General features: G+C 47.3%; 1 protein-coding gene across 1 annotated transcript in view; it reads left to right on the top strand.

Annotated features, from left to right (window-relative positions):
* Positions 1-7,948: 7,948 nt before the first annotated feature.
* The window catches only part of Rrbp1 (ribosome binding protein 1), a 61,943-nt gene continuing 50,851 nt past the window's right edge, over positions 7,949-19,040 (top strand). Inside the window, 1 exon segment of the mRNA XM_032904322.1 lies at positions 7,949-8,044. The gene's annotated coding sequence lies outside the window, so the exon portion shown is untranslated.

Below are 19,040 nucleotides of genomic sequence, written 5' to 3'. Positions count from 1 at the left end.
CTCTAGCCAAGTGGCCAGCCTTCCTACTGTTCCCTGACCCTCTGTCTGAGCTTTCCTCTGCCCCAAGATTTGGTACTTTATCATCTTCATCTTGAGACAAGATCTGTGTCTTATGCAGTCTCAACTCACCCCCACCCAACAGACACACACACACACACACACACACACACACACACACACACACACACACACACGGTTGGGAGGGGGCTTTTTCTGCTCATCTTTATAGTGTAGCACCCCCATTTCCAAATCCTTGAGCCTATTGCCTTCTTTGTGGCTTCTTGTTCCACTTGGACTCATCTTGCTTGTTGGTTTGCCTTCTCTATGGTCTCTCCCCCCATTGTTCTGTGAGTGTGCTCATGGAAGGGAACCCTTTACCTTACTCAAGGATATGTTCCCAGACCCTAGAGAGTGATGGATATACAATGGTACCCATGAGATATATCTGTGAGATGAAGGGATAGAATGGCTTCTCCATTCATTCCTTAGCTCCTTTTCAATCTGGAGCCTGCTTCACCATTCCAGGTTATACTGAAACTGCTTATTCCTCTCCACTCCTTGAAACCTCTGGCTCTGTCCTCTGTAGCACTCCAAGCTCAGGTTGATTCATTCCACGGCCGCTGCTGTTCTTGGTGATCATTCCATGCTACTGGCACCTCCAATATACTGGGGTCTTCTGCTGCAACTAGCCTCTCATAGGCTCTCTTCATGGTGCCAAGCCTCAGTACCTTTGCATGACACTTTCAGTCCTGGGTCATTAACTGCAACTGAGTCTTTACCTTCTCCAATGGCCTTTCTTGGCCTCTCACAGTGCCCAGCCTCAGCTGCTCTTCATGACCCCTTCATGCCTTCAAAACCAGTACCAACTGGGTGACTCTTACACATTACCCAAGTACAGCTGCAGTGTGAGGTACAACCTCTCCAGAACACAGCTTCTTTGATCTCTCAGAAAACACTTCCCAGAAGATTTCACCTAGTGATGCTGGTCTTTTCTTAGCTCTAGCTAACCAACACAATTGTCCCAGTAGTCCCTCCCATTCTGGACTCTAAAGCCAGAGCCACGTGACCAAAGCTGCCAAGTTCTTCTGCTTGCTGGGACTGGAACATAATCCCCCTTATTACCAGCTTTCTGTTTTCAGACCTCCCTCACTCCCTACCTTGGCTGTCCTGGAAGTTGCTCTGTAGATTGATCTTGAACTTAGATCTACACGGCTCTGTCTGCTGGGGTTAAAAGCATGTACCACCATGCCTGGACTTGGGCTTTTCTTCACCTAGAACTTGCTCTGTCCCAGGCTGGCCTAGAACTCAAGAGATCTGCTTGCCTCAGTCTCCTGGGATTAAAGGTATGTAATGTACTATCTTGCCTGTACCTGAGCTTTTCATGGCCACTGTTCCTCAAGATCTGAATCACAAGCCTTCCATTTCTGGATTGTAGTCCATCCCCATTAAAAGTCCAAAAACTATTCCTTGTTCAACTGCAAATGCAATCAGTAAACTTAGTTGGGTAGGATCTTGCTCTGAGATCAACACTCCCTTAATCTCTTTATCTTTCTGAACACAGGACTCAGCTCTATGTTACTTCTTGGTGCCCCTTTAATACTTGAACCATATATTTTACATGTTTTCTTTCTCAGCTTGCTCTTTTTCACTAAAACATTCTTCATAAGAGTGAACTTTAGTAACCACACAAAAGAATTTCTACCAGGCTATTTTGAGACTTCCTTTTTCAAAGCAATTAGTCTCTCTTCACCTTAGCCTCAAGTAGACTCTTCAGATAATGGCAAAAAGCAGCCATTCTTTACCTAAACACCACAAAATTAGTCTTTACATCACATACTGAAATTCTTTCCCACTGAAACCTCTTGGGCCAGGTCTGCACAGTTCAAGTCACTCTCAGTAACAAAATCTTCCATATTCCTACTAGGATAGCCCGTTAAGATTCCACTGCTTCCCAAATCCACATTCTTCCAAACAAAAGCATGGCCAGACCTATCACAGCAACACCTCGGTCCCTGGTTCCAACTTCTGTCTTAGTTTGGGTTTGTGAACAGACACCGTGACCAAGGCAACTCTTATAAACAACAACATTTAATTGGGGCTGCCTCACAGGTTCAGAGGTTCGGTCCATTATCATCAAGGCAGGAGTATGGCAGCATCCAGGCAGGCATGGTACAGCAGGAGCTGAGAATTCTACAGCTTCATCCAAAGGCAAACAGGAAAAAGACTAGCTTCCATGTACCTAGGAAGAGGGTCTTAAAGCCCATGCCCACCTATTCCAAATAGTAGCACTCCCTGGGCCAAACAAATTCAAACCACTACAACTGGCATTCTTAGACTTCCAAACTCTGCCTCAGACCCTAAACGTCAGCTCCACAGAAACAATAGTTCAATGACACACATTGGTTCATATACGAGATGGACCATAAGTGAAGCATTACCTGTTGTACCTCCCTCAGGACCTCCCTCGGGAGCCTTTAATTGAACACCATGTATACTGTGCTAAGTATCCTGTCCCAGAAGTGACATCACATGGCCCTATCTCTCAGGCTAGAAAGCCTAGCTCAAAGATGACTCCTATTTCTCCTTCCCTGGCCTGGGTTCACCAACCCTTATTTCCATCACCTTCTAAACACATGACTACCACCCAATCCTACCCTTCCAAGATATCATGTTACTTCTTAGTTGAATTATTATGATGGGTCCTCTCCCAACACAGAGGGTCCCCAACCTGGCTGGGTTTCAGTTTTTCTAAGAGCATGTTGAGAGAATGATCATAGATGTCATGCACTAACCTTTTGTTGAGTGGCTACCACCAGAACAGACTCGCTTCTTCCCAGAGGCACAGGGCACCTTCCAGTGTGCAGTCTTTATATATATATATATATATATGTATGTATGTATATATATATATATATATATATATATATATATATATATATGCTCTGCAGCCAATCATTGCTTGCCTGACAATGCCTTGGGACAATGGGTAGGTTACTCACCCTCTCAAAGCCTCAGTTTTCTCATCTTTAAAATGGAGATAGTTATAGAACTTCCTTTGTAGGGCCATTCTGAAGGTTAGATGACTTTACATGTTTGTAGGGTGTTTAAAACAATGCATAGCTCACCATAAGCCCTAAAAGTTATTGTCTATTTTACCCTGCATTTTTTTTTTGAAAAATTGAAGATTCATTTATTTGTTTATTTCCTGTGTATGAGTGTTTTGCCTGGTGTGTATATATGAGGACCACCTGCATTCCTGGTGCCTCCAGAGGTCAGGAGAGGATGCTGGATCCCCTGGGACTGGAGTTACAGATAGTCGTGAGTCACACACGAGTTCTGGGAATCAAACTCAGATCCTCTGCGAGAGCAACCAGTGCTCTAAACCTCAAAGCCATCTCTCCAGTCCTGTGTGTCTTCTTTTAAAATAGGGGGTTTTTTTTGTTTCATATGTCATCTTTCTACAGCTGTTGACAAAGCAAAACCACCTTTAAAACTGTAATATATCTTTATCTCCCTGCCCTACTCTTAAAACCAACAATTTAGTAATCAAAAATCAAAACATCATCATGAATTAACAGATCATGCTCAGTAATTAGTCTTAGCCATTTATTTTTTTTCCTAATAAGAAAGCTTCATTTGTTGTACATATGCAACTAAAACCTAATATATCCTCTTTTGGGGGTCTGGTTGATGAGTGTATTTGCTTACAAACCAAGTTTTAGCCTTTTGAAGAGTGTTCCGTTTGGCGAATATTGCTACAGTTGTGTAACCAGCACTCCATCAGGATCTGGAGCTTGTACCTCTCTCCTGCTGTCCTGTGGTCAGTGGTGCAGCCCACCTCTTCCTCCTTTTTCTCTCCCTGGTCAGTCTTGCCTCGTCTCATCCTTGGGCATCCCAGTCTCTGACCAGCTAGCCTTTGACCATGTTGCTCTTCATCAGGTGCGTACTTCTTAGCCTAGGTACCTTCCACATTTTCTTTGAGCTTCTGCTCATCTCCCGTGTCTGGGTTAACTCCTTGCCTGGCATTTCTACCCTACCCCAGGCCTCTCTGACTACACTGCCATTCTGTGTTGAAATCCCCTAACCACGTCTGAATTCTACATGGTAGACTGCCATCTGTGGACAGCAGGAACCTGTTTCCTAGGCTTCAGCCTGGAGTCTGCTGAGCAGATGGCATCGAGAGGCTGGACAGTGACGTGGGATCTTCCTCATGAGGCTGGGGTAACATGGGATTTAGCTGACTGGGGCCTGTGTTGGAAGTCCTTAACTCTAGAATGCCTCACTCCCCTCAATGGCTTCTTCTTCTACTCTTCTTCTATTCATCTACTCTGGAGGTAACTGTTTCTCATGCTAATTCTTTTTTTCTTAAATATTTTTTAAGATTTATTTATTAGATATGAATACACCGTAGCTGTCTTCAGACACACCGAAAGAGGGCATCAGATTTCATTACAGATGGTTGTGAGCCATCATGTGGTTGCTGGGATTTGAACACAGGACCTCTGAAAGAGCAGTCAGTGCTCTTAACCACTGAGCCATCTCTCCAGCCCTCTCATGCTAATTCTTAGGTAGTCACCTTCAAACCTGGAAAAGGGGAGCTGGGGACAGGAGTTCTCACAGCACAACTAGAGGGTGACAGAGGATGAACATGCAGGGGCAGAGCGAAGGCAGAGCTCGCACCATGCCACACTATTCCAGCCTGAGATAAATATTGTGATTGAACTAAATTATTGAACTAGGGGAAGGAACAGAGGGAGAGAGAGAAAGAGAGAGAGAGACCTTTTTGTAAACACTTCTCACCACTGGGGACTCTGTGATCCTATTGCCCAACGGATAATATTTGCAGAACCTATATTTGCCAGCCCCTCCTCTGTGCAGGCGCTGTGCCAGGTGCAGGTTCCTGTGGAGAGGGTGGAATAGTGGCCCCCGCCACACCCTCTGTCACTCAGGAGCCTGCTAAGAGCTTCTTGGTGCTATGCTTTCTCTACTGATGGAGATGTGGGGTGAGTTAAATTCTCCCCCTGCTGAAGAGCCTTTTAGCCCACAAGTACAAAGAATGGGTAATGAATAACCAACCACGTCTTCATCCTCTTGAGGAGAATCTCTGGGGTGTGTTTTATAGGGCTTTGCATCCCCAGTGACACAGGCCCTGGCCGTTCCCACCCGGCAGCAGCTGCTTGCTTGATACCATGCTCTCTCTGTTGGTTCCCAGTTCGCCATCAACACTTCCCAGATCGTCTCCCAAATGAATTATAGTCAGCCCTTCAACCCACAATTCTACAGTCACAGATTTAACCAACAGAGGCTCAAAAATATTTGGGAGACATCTGCCTCTGCATTCGGCATGTGCAGGTTTCTGTCCCGTGTCCTGACTCTCTAAACAATACAGTCTCACAACTATTTATATGGCACAGCATTGCATTAAAGTCAATGTATATCACCTAGAGAGGATTTAAAGCATACGGGAGGAAGTGCAGAGGCTATACGCAAATCATTTTATATGAGACTTGCCCATCCCCAGACACCGCAACCTGGAATAGACAGTCCTGGAACTGATGTGTCAGATATTGAAGGACTACCATGTATGAACCAATTCCTCCTGCCAGGATCTGCTTCTGGGAAAACTTAAGACAAATAGCGACCAAGATAAAGAACGACCCTGCCACGGAGAAGTCTTTGGGCCCTTGGTAGATTTGTGTGTCATTTTAGACCGCGGGCAAAGCCTGGGGTTTTCCCTGGGCACTAACAAACACTAGTGAGTGGATGAATAAATGTTCTTACTTATCCCCATAAGAGAGAGTAACTGGCTTAAAGTCCATTTATGCTCAGGGAGGTAAATGCCTTGCCCATGATCAAGCCAGACTGGTTGGTAGCGACCGCTGGCCAGAAGCTGGGATCCTTCAATTTTATTTCAAGTGAGGCTCAGCTCTGGAAAATGACTGAGTATGGAGAGGTAACCCATGGTAATTCCTGCTGATTAATCACCAGTGCGCTAAGAAAGCCACTGAGATTCAAACTAGAAAGAAACGGTTTAGCTTCACCCTAACCCCACAGTCTCCTCTCCTGCAGCTGTAGAACAACAGCCTGTAGAGTAGCAATGGCCAACACAGGTGCTCACAGAGGCACTGAGGCAGGAACTCTGCAGCCACCGAGGCTGGGGCAGTCTTTGGCCTCTTAGAAAGCTACATTTTAGAGGCTACAGAGATGGCTCAGTGGGTAAAGTGCTTGCTGTTCACACGCTTCCAGGCACGAAAGGCCCTGAGTTCAATTTCCATCATGAATGTGGAAAATCCTGGTGCTACCTATACTGCCAGCACTGTAGAGATGGCAGCAAATACCCCCAGGTCAGGCAGTGGAGTTAAAGCAGTGGGTGGGCCCCAGGGTCATAGACAGACCCTGTGTCAGAGCAAGAGAGGAAGATGCCTGATACCAAACTCTGTGTGGGCTCAGGGGTTGGGGGGGGTGTTCGGGGACAGAGGAGAGGGACTGAATTTCATTTCAAAGAGGCTGGTCTTGCCTCAGGCTCAAAGGGATAAATTTAAGAGATAGCGTTAAAATGGTTATAACCTGAGCTTAAGCATGGTATTTCATGCCTCTGTTTAATCCCAGTACTCAGGACATAGGCAGGAGGAGCTCTGTGATTCTAGACCCCGCCTGTTACACAAAGCAAGTTACAGGACAGCCACATAGTGAGACCTTGAATCAAAAAAAAAAAAAAAAAAAAAGCACCTAAAGTTAAATTATTTCAACTGAATTTGGTTTTGAAGAGAGGTTTTTGGGCTGATGAGGTATCTCAGGGAAAGGACTTTTAAGTGCTTTCTATGAGAGTATGACTGAGTTCTGATCCCTACAATCCACCACGGAAGGAGAGAACTAAGCAGAGAACCAAGGTGCATGGTGGCATATGCATCCCTCCTCTAAATAGGTGGGGTTTTTTTTGGCGGGGGAGGGGGCAGGCTAATAATATTTGAAATATCACGAGTTCAATTTCCTGAATTGCCATCATTTGGTGGGGAGGAGTGGGGAGGGGGGGTCAGAACCTCATGGTCCCCATCATCTGAATGTAACTCTACTGTGTGATTTGTATAAGGGAGTGGCCTTCCCTATCAAAATCTCCACCTCTATTTCTTTTGTTCTTCCCAGGTCTTCCACCTCGATTCTTTCATTTATTCAAGGAAATTCCATCTAGGGCAGAATGCTTTCAAAGATAGATAAGGTCCCCATCCTCCCTTCTCTGACCTTTGCAGAACTCATCATTAGACCGAGAGGCTGGTGCTTTCTGTGAAGTTATTTGGGTTTAAATAAGGCATTTTCCCTGTTGTTCACGGTTTGTGCAATCCTCCTCAGGGTGACACCCATCACCACGTCTTCCGGCAGTGTGGGGGGTTGGGAGGGGAAAGAGCAGCCCGCGGCCAAGGGGATTCGAACCACAATCTATCCGCCTAGGCGGAGCCGAATCTGAATAAGCGGTGGCGTGGACAGCCGCGGCCCGGAGTGGGCGGGGCCGGCAGAGGACCTCCCTGGGTGGGCGGGGAGTTAGAGACCCGCCCCCGCGCAGAGCTGAGAGTTGCGCTGCGCGGCTCCGCCCCTCTCCGGCCCCGCCCACCGCGGTTCCCCGCAGCTCCTCCTCTCTCTCATTGGCTGAGACGTAGACCCTCCTTTTTGGCCAATGGCCGCCGCCGCGGCGCGACCGTCCGAGACCTGATTGGCTAGAGGCTCGCAGAGTGGCGGCTAGTAGGCCAATGAGGAGAGGCAACTCGATGAATGGCTGGTCCGGGTGGGGAAGGCAGGAGGCGGCGATCCCGGCGGAGGGGGCCGTTCGCCAGCTCCGAGGCAGAAAGTGCCACGACTCCACACGCGCGCACGCAGCCAGCGAGCGGCCGGAGCGGACGGCGGACGGGGCGGACGGCGCTGGGGTCGCGGTTTGTGCAGCTGCTTAGGGGCGGCTTCTCGGTGGAGGCTCGGCCGGCTCCTCTCTCGCGGTTCCGAGGCGGCGGCGGCTGCTCTTGCCCTCTCGCTCTCCCTCTCGCGTCTCCCGCTGCAGGTAAGAAACTTGGCCGGGCCCTGCAGCGGCGGCGGCGGTGGAGGCGCGCGGGCTGGGCCGTCGGGGCGCCGGGCCGGTCGCGCCGCGCCGCGAGTGACACGTCTCCTCGGCGGCCCCTCCCCGGCGGCGCCGGCCCGCCCGCCCTGGCGGTGGCCGCGGCCCCTCGGGTGGGACGGAGCTGCGTGTGCCAGGCCGAGCCCGTGCAGGGGCGTCGGCCGAGCGCGCCCCTCGGGGTGGATCCCCCGGCCCGCCGGCTAGGAGCTGCGACGGCCCCGCGGCGCGACGTGGCGACCCCTCCCTCTCGGCCCGGCCGTCGGGCCGGCCCGCGCGCTCCGAAGTTGGGCTAAGAAAGTTGGCGGCGGGGCGGGGCGGCGCACAGCTGGCGGAGGAAGGGGTTAAGTTTCGGGAAGCCACCGGATGACGTTGCCGGGCCGGAGTCCGGGACGGAGGGGGTTGGGGGGGCGGAAGGCGGTGGGCCGGCCTGGGACGAGGGCTGAGACTGGATTGGCGACGCGGGGCCCAGAGCCCTGGGCTGCGGGCTGTGGCCACTGGACACGTCGGCGGCCCCGACGGGGCGGGCGGGGGCCACAGGGCTCGCCGCGGGTGCCGTCCGGGACTGGCCGTAGCAACTTCCCTGAGTACGGGATGAGTCTCTCTGCTCCCCCTGGCGGTAGGGCCGCAGCACCGTTTCCCGGAGGGTCCTCGCGGAACCGGCACGAGGGTGCCGGACCTGGCCTGGGTTGGGGCCACCCGGGGTCCTGCCTGGCCTCTCCTTCCCGCGCCCACGATGAATGGACCCGTGGTGCCAGGCCTGGGCGGAAGCCCGCACCTCCGGCCCGGCGGGCCAAGCGTGCTGGCACTGGGCCCGCCGTCTGTCCCGGCCCGCCAGGCTCCCCAGCAATGCCCGGGGAAAGGAGGCCGGCTGGCCCGCGCCTACTGAGGGCTGTGCAGGATGCTTCAGGGACTCTTTCCCGTAGGTGTCACTCTTGGTGGACGGTTGCTAACCAAGTGGTTTCGCTCAAAGGTGTTCCATTTCCCCCTCTGATAAAACAGGGTTCCTGCTTGTCTCTGAGAGACAGCAGTGGAGACCCAGCACATGTAGGGAGTAGCCAACTGGTATTGACTGTTCTTGTGGGATGTGTGTTTAGGAACGTGGGAGACAAGGGAACAAGGTGGAGTCTGATTTGCACTGTGAACCACTGCAGAAGTCACGCACCTGGGTTTCAGCCCCTTGAACACTGGCAGGTCATGTCTCCTAACCTCTGAACCTGGATTTCCTTATCTCTAGCCTGAAGACAGTACCACCCACTCACCACTGGGGTCAGGGGAACTGAGCAGGAAGTGTGAGATCTTGTGCAAAACAGAGGGCAATTTGGCAATAATTCCTGAGGTCAGAGGTCAGGACTGGGAAACACCAAGGAAATGAAACTTGGAAGGATCCCTAGAGCCTCCCACGGCTCTATTTGCTAAGCTAGCTGTTCATTTGCTTAAAGCCCAATGGTGGGGGTTGGGGTCCTGGCGGAATTGTGAGTAGAGGCTCATACTGTAGGCCGAAGAACTGCACATCGGACACGGCCCTTCACAGTTGAGTATTCTCTCACAGTCCACACCACTTCCTTCCATTTTTTTCTGACTGTTCTTGTTTGTCTTAACTTCCTGAACTTAGAGAAATTTCTGGGATTTGCTGGGAGTTGTTTTAATGTAATGTTACTGAACTTTGTAAGGTCAGCCCACTCTGGTCTGCCAACTTGTTTCTCTTTAGAAGCAGCTTCCTGTTCTGAGGGCCTGGAGATGCCACTTCCCTTCTGTACAGAAGGAAAGGCACTAAGCGCTCGGCACAGACCTGTTGGTTTTCCATCTAAATGCCAGGGCAAGTCTGGATTGCTCGCCTCCTGGCCTAGTTGAGGCCTACAGAAGACCAAGATTAGGGGATGAGGGCCAGAAGAGATCTTGAGGTTTGGGATCGCGGGTTTGTGTGAAGCTGTGACATAAGCTATAGCAGAACTTTGTTTCCATATTTAGGACTTGAGCTCCAATTGTCTTCCTGTTCTAAGTAGGGTAATATTATAATGTATGGATAATTTTTGTTGACAGGAGACATTTTTCTTCTTTTTCATCTCTTCCTTCCCCCCTCTTATCCTGCTGTCTTCCCTCCCTTTTTCCTTTCTCTGCAGTTTTTCAGGACAGAGTCTTAGGTATTCTGCCTGTCCTCTATGTGGTTTGGACTGACCTTGAGTGCCTGGCTTTCTTGCCTCTACCTCCCAAGTATGGGATTACAGGTGTGCACCTGAACACTCGGCTTGATGGAGAGTTTTAAATAAATCCTGATCAAGTCACATCCGAGCAATTACGCTCTTTGCCGAATGAGCCCTAAGTCTACATGCTATGATGATTACACAGCACCAAACTCAGGCTAAATGGTTGCATGCAAATGATTTAATTGGAATATTGGATTATTGTGTATCGGGGTACCTTTAAAAGCATAGGAGTCCAGACTCTTACTCGTTCTTTGATCCCCAGAAGCTGTAACTAATAGACACATGACAAAGGGGTAGAGCCAACAGTTCTTGTGATTTTCCTTGTCTAAATCTTGCTTCCAGAAGGAAAACATCCATCGTGCTATCCCTCTATAAATTCCAGGCCTACGATGGGGAAGGCTTCTGAGTTTCTCTCTCCAATGAGCCATACAAACATGGACTGTCTGGCTCCTGGAGGAAGCCAAGATTGGGGCTCTTAGGAGTTTGAAGTCCTGGTTTCTGTAGTTCATACTGATTAGAAAGACTGCTATCTCATGGTATAAAGAGTCTGGATCCAACTTAATTTTGAAAGGCTTGCAAGTTAGAGTCAGATGCCACACTGCTGTGATTTTAGACACAGCGTGCCCAGATTTAGGGCAGGGATGGTTGTCCCCATTCAGTACATGAGAACCTAGAAGCCCAGCAGAGAAGAAAGTTTGGGAATCTGTTCCTGTTGCCAACTGCCAGGTGACATCGGTCAAGCTTTTTGAGCAGGCTGTGGGGTCACACATGTCTATCTTGCTGAGACAGTGATTACCCAAGGGAGGACACAGAACTAGAAGATCAAAATGAGTTTTAGTGACAAGGTATAGAGTCAGTAATATTTGGCAGTGCAGGAAGGCACTTGGTATTTTATTCCTTTCTGAAAAGTCTTTGTTCTGGGCTTTTAGACTCCATACATACAAATAAATGGGTGACCCCTGAATTTGTGTGAAGTTGTTCACAACAGCGTCGTCCGTATTGTTACTGCGTGAGAATTAAGTGCGGTAACCGTTGAACCGTCTGCTTCTTAGCCAGGTCACAGATGCTGAGCAGTTGGATGCAGACCTGCCTCACCCGAGTTGTCTTGGCAACCTTGACCAGGCAGCACAAGGAAAGGTTCAAGTCCCTGTTCCTCCTGATGACATGAAAACACAATAATGTTGAACTAGGCCAAGTGTCCATTTTGTCTGCCGAAACAGATGCTGATTGGAGGTTAAGCACTTGGTGATAACTTGTCACCTTTAGAAAACACTAGTCTCGGAGGCTGGAGAGTTGGCTCAGCAGTTAAAAAGCCTATGCTCTTCCTGCTGAGGACTGGGATTTGGTTCCTAGCACCTATGTGGTTGATCATAACTGCTCATTTCTCCAGCTCTGGGGAGCTGATGTATACTGCTGATCTCTGGACACTAGATACATACATGATGCATGTAAATACATGCAGGCCCTCATACATAAAATAAAGATAAATCTATAAACAAAAATCCCAGTCTCAACTCAGTGTGGATATGTGGGAAAGGGGGTAGGGCAGGAGGCCAGGGACCTTTCCCTAGAACTACAGCATGAAGATGGCCGTGTGTACCAGACAGAAAGAAGGAATAGGCATTATATAGACAGTATGCAGCTTGTGAGTGAGTAAGCCTAGGTGAGGAGGCTGCTAGCGTTGTGGAATATTAACTTGGGGACTTCCTAGGAGATTGTTTTCATAGGCAGGCAGATTCTGAATGAGTCTCCTGAAACAGGCAAGCACACACCCAAGTTTAAGTCAGACTCACTTTCTGTTTACATATTGGAAGCACACGTCTCTCAGCTCTCTGAAATGAGCAGCCGCTTTATAGAGGGTGCTGTATAAATTATGTGTCTCTTATTTTAGCAAGGCTGGAATACCTGTCTGGGCCCAGCACTTTCACAGCCCAGTAAACCGGAATCTTCCTCTCTGCCTGTTGCAAGGTATTTCCTGAGCACTGCACTGACAGCTTGCAGGTCCTGTTATACTCCATACGGCTTTGAAAGCTCGCTGGGACTTGGGAAGAATTTTTGAATTCTTTGTTGTGATCATATGTCAGTGCTCAATAGACTGACAGAAAGCCCAAGTTTAAAGGAAATATCCAGTCATGGGCAACAAGTTAATATCTTGCTGGTCAGAGAGAAGGCCCACTGAGATTGTGCCAGAAGTCAACAGCTCTTTACAATGATAACAGGCATCAGCTGACTCAGAAGCTGACTAAATGACCTTCTTGAACCCAAACCCTTAATTTTATACCCTAAGCCTGGGCAGGCTGTAAGCAGACAAGGCCTATGTTAGTTATGTATAGACTCCCAACCCCTTGTTACTAACAAAACTAACCTTTTAAAAATGAAAGTTTTTTTTTTTTCATTAAAATTTAGGTTTTTAAGACTTTTACAAGAATAGCGAGGATTTGGTCTGATTTCTTCGTGGTGTTTGTAAGCCTGTGGTCCTTTAGCAGCAGTAGATCTACCCTGGTGCATGTGCTGTGCCTATGCCTGGCTGTCCCTAACAATCTGTGGAGCTGCAGTAGGGCATGCTGTGGCTTAGGGTGCTATGAGCAGCCCCGGGGTGGTGTTCGAATCCCAGGAACAAGGAGTATGACCTTTCCTACTTGGGCTTTAGTGTCCCTCTTGTAACCTGGAAACAGACCGGATGGCTATAACCAGGGCCACCATTGGGCCCTGTTTATCTGTAACCATTGCTCTCCTTGCAAATTCCGTCAGCTCAGCTATCTAAGGGAGAACCTGTTTGGCCCTTCTCATACTCTCTGCTGGTTCCACTCCATCCCTCTGTCACTGTCACCTCCAGCCTGTTTTAACACTAACTAGTCTTTGAGACGGTCTCCCAGTTCTGACTTCACCCATCTGCTACACTGTTCCTCTGTGTCTGGTCATTGGTCTATCTTGCCAGTGACCTCGTGGGCCCCATTATCCTTGTGTTTCTCTCCTGCCACACTGACCACCTCTGCAGGCCTCAGGCTTGTGTTCGCAGCAGGGCTTTGGGATGTGTTGCTTTTACCTGGGGAGCTTTTCCCAGAAGACACGCAGTTGCTTCCTGCCCTGCTTCAGATCTGTTGATCATCTTGTTTAAAGTTGACAGATAGCCTTCCATCCTGCCCAACCTGTGCATAGCTCTCTCCTCACTCCTATTTGATATGTGTCCTGTATTTGTCCTGCCTATCATTGTCTCCACTGGAGCACAAACTCTGTCAATACAGGAACATTATCTGATTCATTTTCCCAGGTGTCCCAGGGTCTAGAACAGTTATGGCACCTAGTAGCTGTCCCTGCTTGCTGGGCTAATGGAGAGGCTTTTCCTGTGCAAGTCTATAATCATTTAGCTCAGAGTAGTCTGGATTCCTGGAGTATCAAATATAAATACAAAACACCCCAGAGCCAAATGGGAGTGAGTTTTGGATCACCTCCAGTCTGGCTCCCGTTGAGTGGCCCTGTCTAGCTTCATCGGCCCTTTGCTGCCCTTAGAGGCCAGAGGTGTAAATGATCCTTGGGGCAGGGAGGTGGGCTGGGGGGCTGGCTCTGTCCTGGGCTCCTGAGTCTACAGGACGGTCTCATAGCCTTGGACTGACCAAGCATGTATCTTCACTGCTGCTCCGGTCCCAGGAGGAATATTAACAGGGATCACCCACATTTCCCAGGATACAGCAGGGCCTGGGTCAGGCCTGCAGAGGAACTGACCAGTCTGTCTAGGAAACAAAACATGTTTAGTTTGAACAGTGTGGTGGCTTTTTCTAAAAAGCTTTGAATTCTATGCTTGAGAATAAAAGTGTGCTGCCGCAGTAGGAGGGAGGATTTCTTCTTGTAGCTGGCATGGTGTTTTCCCTTCCCTTGGTCAGACTGAGGAGTTTGTCAGGCTGAGGAGTGAGGAGTTGATGAGATTGCATCCTTGCTTCCCCTCATGGCAGTCATGGCAGTGTCTCTTGAGGAACTTTGCATGGAGAGTAGCTGAGGTGAGGAAATGGCCGAGGCGAGGCTATCTGGTTGGTAAGATCAGATTCCAGACCCTCTCCTTCTTTTCTCTTCCACTCTCCTACTGTTGGCAAAGAAATGGCAAAAGCTTCTGGAGTCCCTGTCCTTTGTGGTGGGAACATGTAAATGACTCATTTGATAACAGAAGGGTAAAAGGCCTTGTCCATACCCATGTTTTCTAGAACTTCTCATTCAGTGCTTAAAAATACAGTTCAGCTGTATTGAGACCAACTGTGTTTCCCTGCAGACTGTTGAGTAAGAATTAGATGTAGCTTTATTTCTCTTGGCTGTATTTTTTCCTGTAGGTGGTTTGTACTGTAGTTACAAAAGTCACTTCATAGTAATCACAGTGACTGAGAAAAGGAAAGAGATGAAGGGTAAGTGAATTATTAAAACCTTTAATGAAAAGTCTTATAGTGACGTGTCAAGGGACTTCTCTAAGGCCTACTTTAGTTGTGCCTTTGAAGCCCAGCCACTCCTCACCATTACAAGTTGCTTCCCGAGTAAGTTGGGTGATCCTGGGCCACCTTTTGTACTGTTTTAATTTTTAAAGACAGTGAAGAGAACAGAGCAGTAGGCGAGGCTAATGAAAATCCCTGGGTACTCTAGGAAGGGGACACCTTCTTGACTGAGCTCCCATTAGCATCTCTCTGCAGGCAGCAATGTTCTGTACGCTTGCTAGAGCTGGAAAGGATCAGTAGCAACAGCCCTTCGTAACAGATTCTTTAGTTTCTAAAGGTGTCCCTCTTTCAGGATGCATATTTTTAATTATTTACTGAAATAAATGTGTATGTGCTTGAGCCACAGTGAAGTACTTATTTAAACTGCACACCTTGTTTAACTAGTTCTCTTTGTGTTCCTGTGTTCCTTTATAGCTTTTCTTCAAGGATACCTGCTTTCCTGTTTATACATCAGAGTCTTTGCCAGTGTTTGAACATAATGGAAGTGGATCACGTGACATGTGCTCATTTGTCTTTCCCTTGGTGTGTATGTAAGATTCATCCGAGTGGTTGAGATAGCTCTGGTCCATTCATTTGCTCTTGTTTCATCCAGTGTGTGGCTGTATCACGGTATCTGGCTCGCTTCCAGGGAGGAGCTGTTGTGGATGAATAACCCTGGCATAATTGGTCTCACCCTGACTTTTGGTTAGCATGCACACATGTTTCTATTGGGTCTGATATCTAAATCTGGAATTGTGGGCCATAAAGAGGCATATGTTCAGCTTTAGAGAAAAGTGCCAGGCTTTTCTTTGAAAGTGCTTGGAGTAATTTATACTCTTACTGCAGTATCTGAGAGCTTAGGGTATATTATAAAATGGCTGACTTTTAGAAAAGGACTTAAAGTGAAGTTTGAATCACCACTGATAATAAAAAGAGTTAATTCCCACGTGCTAAAGGTTCTCTGTCATTGGAGGTGGGACTGTGGGACCAATAAAAATGTGTTGATCAGAGTGGGCCTTTGCAGAGAACTCTGTCGAGTGGGCGGGGCTGTTGATGCTCTTCACCAGAAAGCCCAGCGGGAAAGCAGCTCCTCTGGGGCACTGAAGGAGGAAGTGAGCAGTCCTTCCCAAATGAGCCCTTCTACCTGGGGATTTTATAAAAAGTGAAGGAACAGACATTTCTGGGTTAGAGTACTGGTCTAGCTCCAGGGGTTTGTGATGGGAGTGGAGGTTGGGGGAGGGGGGATGAGAGTGGGGGAGGGGGGATCCCTGTAGGATTCCCTAATTCCTCACCCACTAATCTGCTATGGAGTACAATATTCCCCTATCTGTGAGGGATCTGTCCCTAGATCTCCATTAGATGCTAAAGTTGCAGATAATGTTGAATTCTATATGTACTTTGTTTTCTCCTTTAGATACCTAAGTCGAATTTATAAAATAGGTACTGTGAGCAATAAACAAGAACAATTAATTAATGATAAAGTTCAACAGTTGTAACAGTATACAGTAAAACAGTTATTTGACTGTCCTACAGAAATCGTAACTACACCGAACCCACATTTCTGGTAAGGAAGTGAGGTCAGCCCATGCCTCCATGGTGTAGCAAGTGAACTGCTTGGCCAGCAGTTATTGAAGCCCCCAAAAGTAAAGCCACAGATAAAGAGGGACTTGGGGGTCCAGCTCTGGATCATTTCCCTGGCCCAGCTGGCCTTTTTGCCATGTGGCAATATAATCTTTCTTTTAAATTTAGTGACAGCCATGGCAGATAGATATAATGGAAGTGGCACCAGGTTTCTAGTGATAGAGGTTGTCTAGGCCAGTCTTCTGACTGGGACAAGTTCTGAGTAAAAGATTTTAAAATGACTCCTGAAAGCATAGGTTGTCTCAGAAGCTCATAAGTAGGGTATCCAGGAGGCCAAACACAGCCCTGTAGAGCTTTTAGCAAGCTTGACAAACAGTAGTGTTTCTAGGGACAAAGGGCAGAGATCAGTGTGGGCAGCATGGTAGGAAATGATCCTAAGAGCTTCAGCCACCCAGGCCTATCGAACCTTTAGGGAGAAAACAGATTGGTGTTAAACAAATCTCTGAGTCCAGAGTGTAGCTGAATGGTTAACATTGAGGAGACCCTGGGGTCCAACCTCCGCATGGCAGAAAGAGACAGAAAACAAAAACATTTTTTCTTTTAACCCTAGGATAGGAGAAAGCAAGGCCTGAAAGTGGAAGTCACAAGTCTCTCATGTAGGTCTTAGGACATGATGAGACGTTCAAGCCTGTTTAAGATTCTGAACTTTAGAGGTGACCAGACAGTGCTTCTAGGCCAGTTCTTGATATTGAAAGATCATACTTCTTTTTTGGACTTCAAGAACCCCAAGGCATGATTGTAAGAGGAACCATGCAAAGTTCTGTAGACAAAGACCAGCAGGAATAGCCCTATGAAAACAAGGTAGCATTATTGAAAATGATTTGAGTGCTGTCACTTACTGTGCTGAAAGTAATAGGCAAGGTTTAAATAGACACAAGTAACAGAAACTGTAGAATGAGCTAGCACGTTTGAAAAGGGCCAAGTACAACCTACAGGTATAAAAAAAGTTTAATAAATTGTAGTAAAAATAAAACAGGTGGTTCCAGTGGCTGATTAGATCAGAAGAACTGAATTGGAAGGTAGAGCAGAAGAAAATTCCTAGACATCACTGGAGAGCCACCGACAGGTGGTTTATAGGAGAAATGGAGAACCAAGGGGAGCAGACTGAGCGGTGTGTCAAATTACAGCTCCAGGGGGAGAGAGTGGAACACCCAGTGTAGCTGATAATCACAGAGATGAGATACCCATCTTTTCAAAAATCTCCAAACAACCCAGAGTAAAAAAATAAAGTCTACATGGAGGTAATTCATGATGTAGCTAGAGAAACACTTGGCAGTAGGTGAGAAAGATCACTTTAAGACAGAAGCAAGACCATTCCTAGATCATCAGGAAACTCCCGGAGGAAAGTGAGGCAGGGAGGAAAGGCATGAGGGAAGGAGGGGTTAGCATGTGGACGATCCTTAGCAAATGCCAGGATGTTAGTGAATCTGAAAAACTGAGATCAAATGCAGAAAGACTGTATAGGGAAGGAATTAGTGGGACAGGATAAAAGTTTAACTTTTATGTCCCCTTAGTGTTAACTTTTTTCAAAGGTTGCCACTAAAGAATTAAAGGAATGGGTTAGTTGTATAATACTAGAAGGAGAAACAAAACATTCAGAATTAATCAACAAAGACAAAAAGTAGCCCAGGACAGAGGGCTACTAGTGTTAGGCCAAATGCAGATTTAAACCCCAGTGTATTAGCATTCATACTAAATGTCAATTACCCAAACACTCCAGTGAAAGCATAAAGATACTGTTTGTGCTGAATGTTAAAAATACAGCTATCCACTGTCACAAATGAAATAGTTACAGAAACACCACTAAAAGAAAGCCTGCATGAATGTGCTGGTGCTGTGTGCTAGCCTAGGGTAGCCTGAGCTACATAGAAAGGGCCACCCCCTCCCTTGCCCAGTCTTAAAAGAACAGAAAGAAAACTGATGTTATGTCAGTATTTTGAGAATAGACTTCAAGGCAGGAAAAAGCACGAGGTGATCATTTAGCAGCTTTTGGCTGAGATTAGGTGTCGGTTCAACAACTCACGAATTTTTACTTATAAAGCAGTTATTACTACATGTGTACCTGGTGAGAGGACGATTTGTGGGGTGAGTTCTCCTCTGGGTTCCTGCCTGCCAGGCTCGCTGCCCAGTGAGCACCTTCACCAGTGAAGCCTTTCACTGGCCCTGTTGGAGCTACTGAGTTAGTGTGATCTCAGTGTTTACAGTGAAATGGTCAGACATACGTAGGAAACGGTCTAATTTATAACCATAGTAGAGAAATTTCAGTGATCCTATAACTAATGGACAACTTTGGATGGATTAATGAAGAATGCAGTCTGTATGTGACTGTATAAAAATAAACCCACAGTCGCATAACACACTTTATAGTGTTCAGATGGCTGTGTCAAGGGCTTACAGTCACTCCAGTTAAATCAGAAATAGGAATAAAAAGATAAGTAGAAAAGCATCGTGTATTTGGAAATTTGAAAATACTTCTGTTTGTAGGTCATAAAGTAGGGAAATATAAAATGTTTTGACAGCAATAAAGAAAATGCTATGTATTAAATTTGTAGTATGTAGCTGGAATATTTTCTGACAGATTAATAACTCTAAACACATTCGAAGAGGGAAGAAGAAAATTATTGAGCAATGCATCTATCTTGA

The sequence above is a fragment of the Rattus rattus genome, chromosome 5 (genome assembly GCF_011064425.1).
Source record: "Rattus rattus isolate New Zealand chromosome 5, Rrattus_CSIRO_v1, whole genome shotgun sequence".
Classification (NCBI taxonomy): Eukaryota; Metazoa; Chordata; class Mammalia; order Rodentia; family Muridae; genus Rattus; species Rattus rattus.
The sequence above is the reverse complement of the archived record's forward strand: the minus strand, read 5'-3'. Positions and strand labels throughout refer to the sequence as shown.